The following is an 18,497-nucleotide window of genomic DNA, read 5'->3' on the forward strand; positions in this document are numbered from 1 at the left end:
AAAAACTTTGAGGATTTTTGATTAAGCAGGACAGCAACAAATGCCTTCACTTTGGATCCCTCTCCCAATTCCAAACACATCAAGTCCCTATGTGTACCTACATATGTACAATCTAACATCACGAATTGGATATCTACCAGGCTGAGCAGAGATGGCAATAATGCACTCTAGGAATTTGATCACATCCTCCTGGGCACACTTGTCTTCTCGATTTCAACCAGTCTTGAAACTGCAACTTTGTCATTCCTGTGCTTTTTTGCCACCTTCCTTAATGGCCCATTTCGGTTTACATAGCCTCATCTTTGCCCTCAATCTCTGATAGCTAAAACCCAATAGTGGCTATTCGTAGTTACTCTGTGAGCAGGGGCACCGACAAGGTAACTTTGTTTCAGGTTCACGAGCAACAGTTCATATCCCACGCCACGACAGAAGGTTATCAGAATGATCTGACAACTGCAGTCTCTCTGATTGATCTACAAGAGGGTTTGGGGTCGTCTCTACCTGAATAGCCGCAAGGACCTTGCCCGGCGGTACCCCTTCCGAATTGTGCTTTCACTTGCTGGCACAACCAGTGAAAGGGTGGAGCTCATTTGGGTTCACTCCCCATTCGGGCTGCAGAGGCTGCCTTCAGGCACTCTTCTCCTTCTCAGGATGACTTGTGAAAACGAACGAGGGGTGGAACCTGATGACCCCGCCATAACTCTGATCCCTCCATCTATTTTCCCAATATCTTTCTATTCTGATCTATATAACGAATCACCTTCCTCAAGAAGCAGCCTTCATTACAGAAAACCAATACCATTAAATTCAAAGTGTTATTCACGGCTTGATCCATTCTGTGTCTTCTGCAGTCGCATCCCTGTTCCTTTTCATTCACAGGTCTTCTTCAATAAGCTTGATGGCCATTATTTAAGTTTTCCGAAATGAGATTGTTAGTGGGCTGCCTTCTCCCTCTAGTTCTCTACGGTCTGCAGTGGTGAACTCTTATTTACAAAATACCCGACATATGTTGCACTTCAACCACATTCCCCATGGCGAGGGTGACAGGAATGACCCAAATCTCGGCTACTCCTCTGCATTTTATGAGACACGCTATGACTTTGTCTCAACTTCGCAAAGTTCTTTCCAACCGAAATAAAGCATAACCAGTGTGTTGAGAATATGTATCTTAACTTCATGGAGCATTCTTGTTAAGAAAAGCAATGACTTCACTCCCTAAGTGCTTCCACCTCCAAAAAAACAAATTTCAAATTCCCAATCTGAGTATACATAAATCACCAATTTCCAAAGACCAATTCCAATCACCAATTCCTTCTGGAGTGTGAGATAGCATACGCAGATTTTTTTTTGTGTGCCATACTCTGCCAGAGCCCCGGCAACCACTTTTCGAGTGGTTGTCTTGGAGGAAAGATTCTATGAGTGGTCCACCATGTCCTTTTCATAGCGCAGTTTTTTTAAAACGAGGCCGAGTTGCGAGCTCAACACCTAACCCGGCACCGGTGGAAAGATTCGAACTCGGGAACCTTCGCTCTGGAGTCCGGCGCTGATGTCACTGCGCCACTAGCCGGCCTCCGGAGCGGAATAGAGACACTGATTTCTATTCCTGTTCCCCCTCTCCCTCTCTTTCCAATATCCATTGTGAAGCAAAGAAATAAATATACTGCCCATGAACTTAAAACACAGACAAAAAAAGATGCTTGCCTTCCCTTTCTTCTGAAGTTTTATAAACTGACATTAAAAAAACTTGGATAAAATATCTCATACTCGGCAAACACACATTTTGAAGAACAAAGGAAAAGAAAATATAGACCCCCATTCATGCAAATTCACACAACTTCTTATTTACAGGATGTATCATTTATTTCACATCAAGTAACAAAATCTTACTCTTGGATTAATTCAAACACCCTTCCAATATAGATTTAACAAACACATTACAGACTATTGCTGGTCCCACTGAGGGGAGCACTACTCCCTTTAAATGGGGAGCTGCTGCTCTAACTAAATACCGCACCATGTTCGAGGTTAACCTGTGACCCTCTGGTAAGATGCTGCTGTCATGATACATCTCTGTGATCAGAGCCCACTGGTGAAGGGGTCTGGTCCCTTCCTCCTCCCGGGGCTGCAAAACCCACTCGAAGAGTGAGGAATAGCTAACCTTAAACACCGTTATCACTTTGCCCCTGCGGGCATTTTTTTTTTGTAATTCAAATTTTTATTATTATTTATTCTTATTTTACAAAGCAGCACAGCATGTGATAGCACAGATAGAGTACAGCATATTTACACAGCCATCCCATGACAGGGACACAAGTAAAACTTACAAACGTAGAAACAGAAAGAAGTTCTAATTTAAGTTTAAATGAACATACAACCAAAATTGATCCCACACGTCTTGCACTTTTCCATCACTGTTAATTCTTCCCAACATGTGTTCATATGATGAAATATTAATCATTTCCTCTGGGACATCTGGGTTTTTTCCAGTTTTGCAATATAATTCTTGCAGCTGTGATGAGACCCACCTTTAAAATAGTAAATTTGTCATTGTTTACATTAGGTATCATTGTCCTATCACCCAGGAGACAAAGCCGTGGGCACAAGGGCAGTGTGGAACCCGACCAATTCCCCAATAAATCAAGAACTTCACACCAAAATGGACGAACCATGGAACACTCCCGAATCATGTGAAAATATGTGCCCACCTCATTTTTACATTTCCAGCATAAATTATTATCAACAATCCCCATTTTGTAGAGTCTAGTTGGTGTCCAATAATATCTGTGTACTATCTTATATTGAATAAATTTCCCTCTCACTTCCCTAATATGTCTACCCACATTTGATAAAATATTTGATGACTCATTATCGTCAATATCGCTTCCAAGATCCTTCTGCCAAGCTGCTTTGAGATTGTTACACGATTCACCCACACAGTGCTTGAACATTTTATAAAACACTGATGCTTTATGAACTTCCTGTGGTAATGGAAAGTATTCAGTTAAAGAGTTACTTTGTGGGTCACTGTTCTTGAATATGCTACTAATGCAATGTCTTATTTGTAAATACTTCCAAAAATTCCCTTTATCTACAAAGTTATATTTCCTCTACAAATCGACATATGACATAAAAATCCCATTCTCAGAGATCACCTACTGTATTTACACCTTTAATCTTCCATTCTTTCCAGGACACCATTCTTTTCCCAATGCATATCTCAGGGTTATTCCAGAGCAAGGAGTATAACTGGTTTAAATGCGACATTCTACAGGCTTTATGAATTGTACTCCACACACTTCTTGAGTGAAATAGTATAGGATTTAGATTAGTCTTGTTTTCCACATGTTGTGAGAGGATGTTAAGGGGAGAATGTGGTCCAGCCAGGCTCTGTTCTATAATTACCCAATCTATATCAACATCAGCCCTGACCCAATGTTTAGCTAACTTGGTCATTTCAAAGGATAATTTATATGCTCTGACGTCTGGTAGACTGAGCCCACCCATGTCCCTGGACTTACACATCTTACTCATTTTAATTCTGGGCTGCTTCTTATCCCATAGAAAATCACTGATCATTTTGTTGTATTGCTTGTAGATCAAATCTGATATATTTAAAGGAAGCATCACAGAAAGATAGTTAAACTGAGGTGCTATGACCATTTAACTACATTGACTTTACCCCAGACTGACAGTCTCAGTGAGCCCACTTATCCAGATTATTTCTTATCCTACTCAATAATGGATCATAATTTAAAGTAATTATTTCATCCAAATTCTGACTGAGTTTGACCCCTAGATACTTCATTCCATCTGGCACCCATCTGAAATTAAACTGAGATACTGAATTTAAATAACATAATTTTGACATTGGCATAGCCTCAGATTTATTGCAGTTGATTTTATAACCAGATACCTCAGAGTATAATTGAATTGTTTTCATTATTGGGGGTAAGGAGTTAGAAGGGTCGCTAATCAGTAATAAAATATCGTCAGCATATAACATCAGCTTATGCTCCTTTCTGCCTCCCTTCACTCCTCTGACATTGGATCTCCCTGTGGGCATTGTTAATCGTGTGGTGGGACGACTGCCCACCTCCCTGTTGGATAACCTCACTCCAGTACTCCCCACATTGCAGATCCTCAGCAACCACGTGGCAGAGGCTCCTCTGGCTTCTGCCAATGTCTGTCTCTGTCTCTCACTCTCAACTCCATCAGTTCCTTAGCAGAGAATTCTCTGAGTGTATTCATCTCGTTGAGGTACACTGTATTATCCTCCTCAGGTCCCCCTCCCTCACCCCTGTTCCATGGAGGCTGAAGGAGCTATGTTTTGGCTGCACCACCACACGGCTACGTCTAGCCCGTACTGTTGCGGGTGCATAGGGGGAGGGGCATTCACTTAGAGGGGGATCCCCAAAGCTCTCTTCTAGCCTCTCATCACCATCCTCACTATCTAACCAAGTATCCCCATCCCATATGGGGTCACCTCCTAGCAACATCAGGGCTCAGACCTTAACAGGGTTCGGTTGTCAGTCAGCCCTGCAGGCAGCTTCTAATTGCTGAATCTTCACTAGCCAATAGGGCAGCTCTGCGTCCTTATCATCCAATTCTTTAGCCTGAGTCTGCACTGACCGGGCAGCCTCTACCATGGTAACACATTGCTGGTTTTTCATTTCTCAAGCTATTTATCTCACCTTCTGTGAGATCGTCTTGTACCGCTGCTTTACTATGGCTGCCAGCAGCCAGAAAGCACTTCCCTGGCTCCCCTTCCTCTAGTGAAACCCTACCTCATTTAAGTACAAGGTGTACCATTTTCATCCTGTGGTTGTCCAACTTGTCTGTCCCATGGTCCACCAGTAGTGTTAGTGAGACTCCCAAATCCCTCACTGTTGTTGGTCCTGACCGTTTTATTTTTCCTTCTAAAGTTACTTACCCTCTCTTTAATCACCGAACCCTGCTCGCAGAGCCAATTGTGTGAAATCAGAGTTGTGGGTTCAGTGAGGGAGGACACAAGACACTCACTGCCAGTAAGTTAACTATTTACTTACAGGTCAAGGCAGACACTAAACATTCTGTAAACCCATCAAGTTACACTCAGATATACTGTAAATTCTTCTCTAAACTGGGCACCCGAAGTGACAGCACAAAACGGACAAATGTACACACAGTAGCAAATACTCATCTAAAGTGTATGCTCCGGCCCTCTTTACTGTGGCACATGTCCACTGTTTAGTGTGTCTCTGTTGCCGGACGCCGGTAGTGACCCGGAGAGCAAAACGAGCGAGTGGGTGGTTTCCGTACTCTGCATTTAAACTCTTAAAGCATGTGGCGTCATCAGTTAAACACCAGCTTTCAATGGACAAGTAAAATGGGCACTTAAACAGTCATAATGGGCTCTAAGAGAATGGCGTGGCTTTGGCAAATCGGGTTTCTCATCTTATATCTAACTTGCTCTTGCAGCCAATACCTCTGTACCGTAAGATATCGGAGTGAAACTAGAACACTTGGCCAATCGAGTCTGCTCTGCCATTTCATCATGACGGATCCAATTTCCTCTCAGTCCCAGTCTCCTGCCTTCTCCCCGTATCCCTTCATGGCCTGACCAATCAAGAATCTATCAACCTCTATGTACATTTAAGGTAATGACTTGGCCTCCACAGCAGCCTGTGGCAAAGGAATTCCACAGATTCACCACTCTTGGCTAAAGAAATTCCTCCTCATCTCCATTCCAAAAGGATGCCCCTCTATTCTGGGGCCGTGCCCTCTGGTCTTAGGTTCTCCCACCAAAGGAAACATCCTCTCCACATCCACTCTTACAAGGCCTTTCACCATTCGATAGGTTTCAATAAGGTCAACCCTCATTTTTCTGAATTCTAGTGAATATAGGCCCAGAGCCATCAAATGCTCTTCATATGACAAGCCATTCAATCCTAGAATCATTTTCATGAGTCTCCTTTGAAGATAAAGGATTTGCTCACAATAATCTAAGTGAGGCCTTATCACTGCTTTATAAAGCCTCAGCATTACATCCTTATTTTTAAACTCTAGTCCTCTTGAAATGAATGCCAACATTGTATTTGCCTTCCTCACCATAGATTCAACCTGAAAATTAACCTTTAGGGAATCCTGCACAAGCACTCCTAAGTCCCTTTGTGCCTCAGTTTTTTTTTGTATTTTCTCTCCATTGAGAAATTAGTCAACCCTTTCATTTCTTCTCCCAAAGTGCATAACCATACACCTCTTGATACTGCATGCCATCTGCCACTTCTTTGCCCATTCTCCTAATCTGTCCAAGTCCTTCTGTAGCTTCTCTATTTCGTTAAAGTTACCTGCCCCTCCACCCATCTTCATATCGTCTGCAAACTTGGCCACAAAGCCATTAATTCTATCATCTATATCACTGACATTCAAGGTAAAAACAATTGGTCCCAACACAGACTCCTGTGGAACACCAGTAGTCACTGGCAACCAGCCAGAAAGGGCTCCCTTTATTCCCACTCTTTGCCTCCTGCCAATTAGCCACTGTTTTAACCATGCTAGAATCTTTCCTGTAATACCATGTGCTCGTAGCTTATTAAGTAACCTCATGTGTGGCACTTCATCGAAGGCTTCTGAAAATCCAAGTATAAACATCAACCGATTCTTCTTTGTCTATCCTGCTTGTTATTTCTTCAAAGAATTCCAGCAGATTTGTCAAGCAAGATTTTTCCTTGAGGAAACCATGCTGACTATGGCCTAGTTTATCATGTGCCTCCAAGTACCCCAAAACGACACCCTTGATAATCAACTCCAACATCTTCCCGACCACTGAGGTCAGACTAACTAGCCTATAATTTCCTTTCTTCTGCCTCTCTCCCTTCTTGAAGAGTCAAGTGACATTTGCAATTCTCCAGTCTTCCAGAACCATTCCAGAAGCTAGTGATTCATTAAAGATCTTTACTAATGCCTCCACAATCTCTTCAAAGGTTCAAAAGTTAATTTATAATCAAAGTTTATAACTCTGAAATTCTTTTCCTCTGGGTAGCCAAAAAACCAAGAAAGAAAAGAAAGGCAGCACTATCATCAAACCCCCAATCCCTCCTCCTACACAAAAAAATTAACAAAAACAGAACAGGCACATTGAACCCCAAGTTCTGCGCCTCCCCCCCAACAAAAAAAAAAGGTTGGACGAAAAACACAGAATACAAAAAAAATTATAAGACTGAGAAAAGATCTGTATTCCAAATCCATATTCAAAATGCAGAAAACCTGGGCAACATTCTCTGGGCACAGCAGTAGGGTCTCCCTTCTCCAGTAGCACAGCAGAGCGATCTTCAGCGATCAAAAGGCAGTCTCCCCTCTCCGGCAGCAGAGCGATCGCACCAGCAATCAAAAGGCAGGCAGCCAGCACTCACCTTCTGCAGTCACCTCGATGCTTCAATCTCCCTCATCGCTCTAATCAGTGAACAATGGAAGCTTTAATCCCCGTACTGCAGCCTGCCCACCGTGAATCCTCTCGGACACTGCAGAGTGCTGGGACACCCAAACGATCTCCAAACAGCAAATCACAGACTCCTACAGTTCCAGAATCACATCCTAGACAAAAAACAAACGTAAAAGACACAAAAGTAGTGAAATATATGATTTCATGATCTATCCAGAAGATGTTGACTGAAGGAGCATTGTACACAGGTGCCATCTTCAATCACCTTTTTCAGAAGCCTGGGGTATACACCATCTGTTCTGGGTGACTTATCAACCTTCAGATCATCCAGCTTCCCCAACAGCCTCCTCTCTAGTAATGGTAACTTCACACATCTCATGACCCCGACACCTGGAACTTCTACCAAAACGCTAGTGTTTTCAACAGTGAAATCTGATGAAAAATACTTATTTACAAAATATATCTGTCATTTCTTTGTCCCCCATTTGTCTCTCCAGCATCATTTTCCAGTGGTCCGATATCCACTGTCGCCTCTCTCTTACACTTTGTGTATCTGAAGAAGCTTTTGCTATCCTCTTTCACATTATTGGCTAGCTTACTTTCATATTCCATCTTTACCTTCTCAATGAAGGTTACCTTCTTTATAACTGATCTGCTCTTAAAATTCTTGTGTCCCGTTTTAGGAGAGTAGTCATCAGCCCCGACTGTAGGTTTGCAGCTAGCTGTGTGCTACCTGCTTCGTTGTTCAAGGAGCTGTGAATGTCATTGTCATGAATGTTCACATGTCTAACTAAGATGCTCTTTAATTTATTTACAGTTGTGTGGATCAACCATTGCTGTGAGCAGGACAATTTTCACACGGCCTGAAAACTGCACGGCACCTTAATAGAACATGATATTAAAGGAAATTCCAGCTGCGGGGCGACGAAGGCTATGTGCGCGAGAGGATTTCAGATTCTGCACAGCTTAGAGCGAACAGTGTGTCTGACCTTACCGTAGACGGAGGGAGGGTTGCTGATGGAGCAGCAGAAGCTGACAGACCCTCAATGTTGCCCAGACAAAGTCTGATAATAAATGTAAACACAAGAAAAAACTACCGGAGTAACTTGGTGATCAGGCGGCTTCTGTGGATAAGGATCCTGATGCAGGATCTTGAACTGAAACGTCAAGCATCCCTCTTGCTTCCACAGCTGCTGCCTGACTCACTGAGTTCCTCCAGCAGTGTGTTTCTTGCTCTGGGAACAATATTCGGGGACTGAAGTGACATAGTGCACAAATATTCAAAAGTAGAAAGATGTTGATAAATCTCTAAATATATATCATTATTCTAAACTTTTTGTCCACTTTGGGGATAGATAAACTTGCCAAGACATCTACCGGGATGATGGGAAGATTAGTGTTTTTGACAGGATGGCAGGCAGAGATTTGGAAAGGCTTACGGGATATTGCTTCCTAGCTGCCTGTGTGATACACAAACCAGAGCAGTACGATATGGAGAGCAAGCATGCAGCCGGCCCCCTCTCTCGACGCGGATGATGAACCCAAACGGAATGCCATGGCCCGATACAGTTTGGCACCAGTGCGCTGCAGGAGCTGCCAGTCAGCGTTGGACTCAATGTCGGACCGCTCCAGATTTTTCCCCTCGGGATGTACTCATGAAGCCTTCCCCATAGGTGGGTGTAGCAGCAGAGGTTTGAGGTTGGAGTTCTCTTTCTCCTAGATGAGCTGCCAACCGTGCATGATTAGTCTATTCTGCCCAAGGTGACCGGTTTTAAGGTTCCAGTAACCCACCTTTGCCCCATCTTCAATCAGCAGAAATGGTTCCGCTGGGCTTAGCAGCTAAGCCACAGCTGAAGTCCAGGAGCTGGACTTGGTTGTCAGAGGCTATCTGAGATGCACAGCATTGGCAGCATTTAATACATGGTGAGAGCTTGTCCCCATTACCACCCCCAGCTATGACAACCTTAAGGGGATTATAATTAAATAAACGACAGGAAATTCGGTTACGGGGAAAGGATTTGAGGAGAAAAAACACTAGGGGGTAGAAGGAAGTGGTGCCAGTGTGGCACAGAGCTCTGCGGCCCCAGCACGGTGAAGTGTTGTGTGAACAGATGAGGTTGGTGCAGCACAGGCAGCATTAGAAAGAACTGCTGATATCGAAAGAAGTTGAAAGATTTTGTTTCAGAGAGTGATTGAAGCAGAGATCACATCAATGTTCATAAATGTCAGATGGGTGGTTGAAGGTAAAGGATTCAAAGGTTCAAAGGTCAAACTTAATGTCAGAGAAACGTATACAATATACATCCTGAAATGCTTTTTCTTCATAACCATCCACAAAAACAGAGGAGTTCCCCAAAGAACGAACGACAGTTAAATGTTAGACCCCCAAAGACCCTCCCAGCTCCCTCCTCCCACATGTAAGCGGTAGCGAACAATAATCCCCCCCCCCACCAACAAAAAAAGCATCAGCATTGCCACCGAGCACTCAAGTGTGGGCAAAGCATTAGCAAACACAGAGACTTGCAGTTTCTTCAGTCTTCGCGTTTCACCTGATATTCGACATACCAAAGGTTCTCTCTCTCTCCCCAATAAGGGAGGGACAGATGTCTCCATGTTCCCAGTGAGCGGGGAGACATAACAAACAATTTGCTGGTTTACGATGTTAAAAGTCTGTTACGTCGCTTTTTTCGAGCTCTGTGCCTGAAGGTCGCAAAGATCCCAGGTCTCCAGGCACACAGCAGATACCCTGACTCCCCTGAAGCCACACGGGTCTCCTATCGTGACACCAACCCTCGATCCGCCCGTCTCCAGAGCCCCGAGATCCTGGGCTTCTGAATGCGAGCCCGACTCTTAGGCCGAACAACGGCCAGTTATGGAACCTCGAGAGCGAGTCTCATTCCCGCAAAGAATCGTAGTCAGCTCGTAACTCCAGGTCAGGGTCTTCAAAAGAACCCTGAGAGGGAAAAATAGAGATATTAAAGATGGAAATAGGGTTGTTTCCAAAGAAGCAAGCAAAGGAGTCGTCATTCGGCAGCATTAACCCTCCTAAGCTCTGCCTTCTGTACGAAGATACAGAAATAGAGTTTGAGAGCAAAACAATGATTAGCTGGGGGTGAACGGCCTGTTTTGTTCAGCAATTTCTGTGTTAGACATGTGTTAAACTCCAGACTCAAGGCATCTAATTATATCTGATATTTTCTTTTACTTATGCCATCTGTCACAAGGTTAATTAGCTATTAACTGGTAAGCATTTTGATGATAACTTCTGTTTAAAAACATGCACTCCTGATTGGACATGCAGTCTCTGTTTATCCTTCAGCTAATATCATTAACACAGACAATCTGAGTACTTTTGTGCAAGGCTGCTGTGCATTAACTGATGGGTGTTCAGGAAACCTATTCACATGGTCTGACCTCTCCAAATAAACTAAGGTCAGTCCTTTCAAATACTTTGCGTAAAGGCCAATGTTCAAGCAAGAAAATGACGAAGTCTTGGCTGATAAAGTATCAGCTGTTTCTGGTTTAAGATGATGCTGGTGAGGCACAGTGATGACTTTCTGGAAATAAGCACAACTATTAACTACTTTATTGATTGATAGGTATCTGAGTAGCCAGGGCATCAAAGGTTATGGTGAGAAGGCGGGTGAGTGGGACTAAATGGGAGAATGGATCAGCTCATGATAAAATGGCAGAGCAGACTTGATAGGCTGAATGGCCGACTTCTGCTCCTTTGTCTTATGGTCTTTATTAATCACAATTTTCTCGATAACGATCGCTGCGATCAATTGCCTGTAACTTCCCTTTTGGAATTGAGCTTTTGAACTGCCTGTACGACCTGGCATTTTTGCCATGTGAACTGAAGACTCAAAGGTGCAGGATGGTTGTGGTGTGGCATGAATGGACCGAACTAAAGCGGTAGGGCCCGAGCCCTGGTGCATGAGCCAAGGTTTGGGTGTTGGAGCGGAAATGGATGTGGTTCGAAGCAGCAGCGGCTCCAGCTTGAGATTGAGGATCAAGCAGACATCTGGAAAGATCGGGAATGGGCCGAATGGAGACGGCAGGTTTGAGAGCGTACCGAAGCCGCAGGGCCCAGATCCAAGAGTGAGGACCAGCACCTGTTTGGCAGATATACAACACTGAACTTCAGTTCTGAATCTTATTTGCTTACTTTTATTGTTTGTGAGATTTATTTTCTTTCTGCACCTGGGATGTTTAGATTTTTGATTGTCTTCTTTATTTTAATGGGTTCTATTGTGGCTAACCGTAAGGAGACGAATCGCTGGGTTGTATATATTATACATATTACATGTATTTTGAACTTGAATAGCCTCACCATTATCTTACTGCCTTTTACAGGTGTGTGAATTTTTACCCATGCAGTGACACAGAGGACGTCTAGGGTGAAGTACAATCTGTTAATAGGCAAAACTGCTATAGGCAATGTGCTGTGAAGAATATTCTTTGTTAGGTTAAATAAGAATTTTTTAAAAATGCAGATGCTACACATCTGGAATATAACCAGAATGATGGAAGCACTTGGCAGGTCTGTGGCAGCATCTGTGCAAAGAGAAAGTTAATGTTTCATGGACTCTTCTTCAAAAACTGGGAACAGAGGTCTGAACCCGCGAAGTTGATCGTTCCTCTTTCCATGAATGCTGCCTGATCTTATGAATGTTTCCAGCATTTTCAGTTTTAATTTCTATAATAAAACTCCAGTTTGTACCCCTAAAGAGCAAGAGTTGTAGATGTCAAAAATAAGGGAGATGAGAGTGGACATAGGACTGTCAGAAAATGAGGCTGGAGAAATAATAACAGGGGGACAAGGAGCTGGCAGATGAACGACATGAGTATTTTGCATCAGTCTTTACAGTGGAACACATGAGCAGTATGCCCGATGTTGAAGGGTTTGAGGGAAGAGAGGTGAGTGCAGTTACTATTACAAGGGAGAAGGGGCTCAAAAAGCCGAACGACCTAGGGATACATAAGTCACCCAGGCCCTAGGGATCTGAAAGAGATAGTGGTAGACATTGTGGAGGCATTAGTAATGACCTTTCAAAAATCACTGGACTCTAGCATGGTGCCAGAGGGCTGCAAAATTGCAAATGCCACTCCACTCTTTACGAAAGGAGGAAGGTTATAGACCAGTTAACCTGACCTCAGTGGCTGGGAAGATTGGGGTCAATTGTTAAGCATGACGTTATGGAGTACTTGGTGACACAGGACAAGATAGGACAAAGTCAGCATTGCTTCCTTAAGGAAAAATCTTGCCTGACGAACCCATTGGAATTCTTTGAGGAGATTACATGTAGGATGGATGAAGGGGATGCAGTAGACTTTCAGAAGGCCTTTGACAAGGTGCCATACATGAGGCTGCTTACACAGTTAACAGCCCATGGCATTACAGGAAAGTTACTGGTTAGAGCATTGGCTGATTGGTAGGAGGCAGCGAGTGGGAATAAAAGGATCCTTTTCTAGTTGGCCGTCAGTGACTAATGGTGTTCTGCAGTGGTCAACATTAGGACTGCTACTTTTTAATGGTGTATATTAATGATTTTGATGATAGAATAGATTTGGCTTTGTTGCCAAGTTTGCAGATGATGCGAAGATTGGCGGATAGAGGGGTAGTGTTGTGGGAACAGGTAGGCTGCAGATTGACTTAGATTAGGAGAATGGGCAAGAGAGCGGCAAATGAAATACAATGTTGGAAAATGCATGTTCATGTTTGGTAGTAGAAATATACTGTATGTGCAGAGTATTTTCTAAATGGGGACAAAATCCAAAAATCTGAGATGCAAAGGGTCTTAGGAGTCCTTGTGCAGAACTCCTTAAAGTCTAACTTGCAGGTTGAGTCAGTGGTGAGGAAGGCAAATGCAATGTTAGAATTCATTTCAAGAGGTCTAGAATACAAGAGTAGGGATGTGATGCTGAGGCTTCATAAGGCCCAGGTGAGGCCTCACCTTGAGTATTACAGACATCCCACCCTGCAAAAACTTATTTCAGGGAGGTAGCACCATCAATTGGCGGGAGACTCCTGGAACTTCCGGGAGAGGTGGGATGTCTGCAATAGAGTAGCTCCTTAGCAGCTAGCCAGCTAGTTTAAATAACATTCGCTATGCTAAAGAACGAATGACACCTGTTAAACTCACCTCAACATGTCTTTTACAGTCTTAACCCACCATGGGCAATAGAAAAGTCACTGTTGCAAACAGTGCAGCGAGCAACACTGTCATTGTTTTGACCCCTATTAGGCAGTGGTACACTTTAGGGTAGACTGGGGTGATGTACGTTTTATATTTTCTTTTTTGGAACACTCTGTCATGGCACTCTCTAGCTCTCTCTCTCACACTCTCTCTCTCTCTCTCGTGGTCGCTCTCACGCGCACTCTCTCGCTCTCTTAAAAAAATTGATTTCTGGTATATCGTATGTAATTTGCGGGCATCAGGGAGCCACTATCAATATGCAGGAGACTCCCGGAACTTCCGGGAGAGGTGGGATGTCTGGTGTTATGAACAGTTTTGGGCTCCTCATCGAAGAAAAGATGTGCTGGCATTGGAGAGTGTTCAGAGGAGATTCACAAAGATGATTCCGGGAATGAAAAGGTGATCTCCTCTCAATCTTCCATGTTCTAAAGAATATATTTCTAACCTATTCAATCTTTCTTATAACTCAGGTGCTCCAGGACTGGCAACATCCTTGTAAATTTTCTCTGTACTCTTTCAACCTTATTTACATCTTTCCTGTAGGTAGGTGACCAAAACTGCACCAAATTAGGCCTCACCAGTGTCTTGTACAGCTGCAACATAATATCCCATCTCCTGTCAATACCTTGATTTATGAAGACCAATGTGCCAAAAGCTTTCCTTATGACCGTATCTACCTGTGAAACCACTTTCAATCAACTATGGACCTGAATTCCCAGCTCCCTTTGTTCTCCCACACTCCTCAGTGCCCTACCATTCACCGTGTAAGACCTACCAAAGTGCAAAATTTCACACTTGTCTGCATCAAATTCCATCTGCCATTTTTCAGCCCATCTTTCCAGCTGATCTACATCCCTCTGCAAGCCATGAGAACCTTCCTCACCGTCAACAACACCCTCAATCTTGATGCCATCCGCAAGTTTGCTGACACAGTTAACCGCATTATCATCCAGATCATTGATATAGATGACAAACAACTAAGGACCCTGCAATGATCCTTTCGGCACACCACTAGTCACAGGCCTCCAGTCAGAGAGGCAACCCTCTACTACCACACTCCGGCTTTTCCCACAAAGCCAATGTCTGATCTAATTTACTACCTCATCCTGAATGCCAAGCGACTGAACCTCCTTGACCAACCTCCCATGCGGGACCCTGTCAAATGCCTTACTAAAGTCCACATAGACAACAATTACTTTCCTAGTAACTTCCTCAAAAAACTCTTTAAGATTATTTAGACATGACCTACCACACACTGACAATCCTTAATCAATCTGTGTCTATCCAAATACTTTTATATCTGGTCCCTTGGAATACCTTCCAATAACTTTCCCACAACTCACCATGTCAGACTCACCAGACTATAATTTCCTGGTTTGCAGGTTTTTTTTTTAAAACAGCAGAACAACATTGGCTATTCTCCAATTCTCTGGTACCTCTACTGTTGCTAAGGATGTTTTAAATATCTCTGCTAGGCAATTTCTGTACTTGCCTCCTATGGGGTCTGAGGGAACACCTGGTCAGGCCCTGGGGATTTAGCCACCCTGATTTGCCTCAGGGTAGCAAACATCTCTTCCTCTGTAATCTGCACAGGGTCCACTTTCCCTCACTTCTGCAGACTGTATTCATCTCCCGAGTAAATACAGATACAAAGAATGGCGTTTAAAATCTCCCCCACCTGTTCTGGCTCCAACATGAATTACCGTTCTGGTCTTCCAGAGGGCCGATTTTGTCCCTTGCAGTCCTTTTGCTCTTAACATGTCTGTGGAATCCCTTAGGATTCTCCTTCACCTTGTCTGCTACAGCAACTTAATGCCTTCTTTTGCCCTTCCTGATTTATTTCTTTGTTCTCCGGCATTTCTTGGACTCCGTAAGCACCTCATTTGTTCCTACCTGCCTATACATGCGAAGCACCTCCTTTTTTTCTCTTATCCAGGGCCTCAATATCTTTTGAAAACCAAGGTTCCCTAGACTTGTTATCTTTACCTCTTATTCTGACAAACTTTGAACTCTCAAAATTTCATTTGTGAAGGCCTCCCACATGCCAAGCACACCTTTGCCAGAAAGCAGCCTGTCGCAATCTACACTTGCCAGTTCATTTCTGATCATAATATCAAAGTTTACCTTTCTCCAATTTAGAATCTCCACCCATGCACCCAACCTATCTCTTTGCATATTTACATTGAAATTAATGGCACTGCAAGTCACTGCATGGAGTGTCCCCCTACACAAATTTCTGTCTCATTCCCTAATAGCAGATTCAGTACTGTGCACTCTCTCACTGGTCAATTCCTTTCCCTGATAATCTACTCCAGTCTTCCATTTCCACCAATACCCATTTCCCTTCTCCTGACACCTTCCAGTGTAAAATGACACTTGTCAAACAAGCAACACACACAATGCTGGGGGATCTCAGCAGGCCAGGCAGCATCTATGGAAAAGAGTGGTAGTAGTCCTTCGGATTCGAAGAAGACACGAAACCTGTGTGTGATGGAGTTTTAAGTGGAACAGCCGTTGTACAGGGTCAATCCCACTCTCTGGGCAGAAGAGACCTTGATCCAGCGGCACGGACAACCGTTACGGCTGGAGACCCCTCCTGCTGCAGTGGATGACCAGGACGTCCAAATGTCTTGTCGTGCTCTTAGCGCTCCACAACACCTGCTGGGCCTGCCTTCTTGCCCGTTGGACCACTAATCGGTCTCCTCTGCTCAATCTGCCAGGGCCAGACTTCACACGCTGGGACAGGCAGATCCCCTACCTCACCAAGGGTCAAAGACCCGTCGGCTACCCTCAGCTGGTTTGGCCCGTCTGCCGAGACGGTTTACCGGGGGTGTGGCCACTGCACGTTACAGCTACTTGGAGCCACAGCTGAGAGCTGAACGCCAGGTGGGGACCAAAGGTGGACGAGCTGCCCTGAAAAGAGCGCGGCGGAACCCCCCCCCCCCACCAGAGGTGCTACCCCTCCCTAGACACCCCATGGAAAAAGAGTACAGTCCACGTTTCCGGCTGAGACCCCTCAGCAGGACTGGAGTAACAGGTGGGGGGAGGGGACGGGAGGGGGAAGCACAAAGTGATTGGCGAAACCAGGAGGGGGAGGGGGGAAGTAAAGAGCTGGGTAGTTGGTTGGTGAAAGAAGTACAGGGCTGGAGAAAGGGGGAGTCTGACAGAAGAGGACTGAAGGGGATGGAAGAAAGAAAAGGGGGGGGAGGAGCTCCAGAGGGAGGTGATGGGCAGGCAAGGAGATGAGGTGAGAGAGGGGAATGGGAATGGGGAAGTTCGGGAAATCGATGTTCATGTCATCCAGTTACAGAATACAAGATGTTGCTCCTCCAACCTGAGTGTGGCCCCATCGCGATAGCAGAGGAGCTCATGGTTAGGCATATCAGAATGGGAATGGGAAGTGGAATTAAAATGGGTGGCCACTGGGAGTTCTCGCTTCGTCCACAGGATGGAGCGTAGGTGCTCGGCAAAGCGTCTCCCAATCTACGTCGGGTCTCACCAGTATACAGGAGGCCACACCGAGAGCACCGAACACAGTACGTGACCCCAACAGACTCGCAGGTGAAGGGTCGCCTCACCTGAAAGGACTGTTTGGGGCCCTGAATGGTAGTGAGGGAGTAGGTAGTAGGGAGTGAGGGACTATGACAGGTGTGGCACTTGTTTCGTTTGCAGCAATAAATGCTAGGAGGCAGATCAGTGGGGAGGGTCGAATGAACAAAGGACGCGTAGGGAGTGATCCCTGCGGAAAGCTGAAATTGGGGGGTGGGGGGTGGGAGGATGTAAAGATATGCTTGGTTGCGGGATCCAGCTGGAAATGGCGGAAGTTGTGGAGAATTATGTGCTGGATTCGGAGGCTGGTGGGGTAGCAGGAGGATGTGGTGATAGCAGACTTGTGGGAAATGGAAGAGATGCGATTGACGGCAGCGTTGATGGTGGAGGAAGGAAAGTCTTTGAAGAAGGAGGACATCTCCTTCGTTCTGGAACGAAAAGCCTCACCTTGCGTGCAGATGCGGCTGAGACGGAGGAATTGAGAGAAGGGGATGGCGTTTTTACAAGTAACAGGGTGGGAAGAGGTATAGTCCAGGTATTTGTGAGAGTCCGTGGGTTTATAACAGACATCAGTGGACAATCTGTCTCCGGAGATAGTGACAGTGAGATCGAGAAAGGGGAGGGAAGTGTCGGCAATGGACCAGGTATATTTGAGGGCAGGGGGAAGTTGGGGCAAAGTTGATGAAGTCGACGAGCTCGGCATGGGTGTAGAAAGCAGCACCAGTGCGGTCGTCGATGTAGCGTCCGTCTGAAAAGTGGGGGGTGGGGGTAGTGTTACCAGTGTAGGCTTGGAACATAGACAGACAACGCAGCTTCCAAGGTTCGTTAATCCTAAACACGAGAGATTCTGCAGATGCTGGAAATCTGGATCAAACGCCCTGTTACATCCTTCCCTGTCATCCCAGAATCCAGGCGAAGCATGTTAGTGTACCGCATAGTGAAGTTTCTCGACCTCTTATCTCTGTGGTACGTTCCTTTAGTACCACTAAGTTAGTTTTAAAAATTAAAAAGAAAAAAAACGAAAATGCAGAGTAGCTGGAACAAAAAAAACGAGATGTTCCCTCAGATTTGTTGGCATATAAAGTTTGTACACTTTCACATCCACTCTATATAAATGCAAGAGCAGGTTTTCTGCAAGAGCGTATTCCCACAGTACCTTCGCTTTGATCCTCCTGTTACAGCTCCTGCGACTATCATCCTGACGCCACTCGCGCTCTTCCCCATCCCAGACAAACCCGCTGCACCAGCGGGCAGATTTGATCGATCACCTCAGGCCAGACACATTTCACCCGCGCTGCAACCCTGTGACATCATGGATGTCCAATCAG

The 18,497-nt window shown here is 44.8% G+C and overlaps 1 long non-coding RNA gene across 1 annotated transcript; it reads right to left on the bottom strand.

Annotated features, from left to right (window-relative positions):
* Window positions 1–1,867: 1,867 nt before the first annotated feature.
* On the bottom strand, window positions 1,868–18,476 carry LOC134337385 (uncharacterized). Its single transcript, XR_010015978.1, has 3 exons — window positions 18,326–18,476; window positions 7,392–7,572; window positions 1,868–2,525 (listed from the first exon to the last, which is right to left on the bottom strand). It is a non-coding gene; the product is annotated as an uncharacterized LOC134337385 (long non-coding RNA).
* Between the last annotated feature and the right edge of the window lie 21 nt (window positions 18,477–18,497).

The sequence above is a fragment of the Mobula hypostoma genome, chromosome 24, assembly GCF_963921235.1.
Source record: "Mobula hypostoma chromosome 24, sMobHyp1.1, whole genome shotgun sequence".
NCBI classification, from domain to species: Eukaryota; Metazoa; Chordata; class Chondrichthyes; order Myliobatiformes; family Myliobatidae; genus Mobula; species Mobula hypostoma.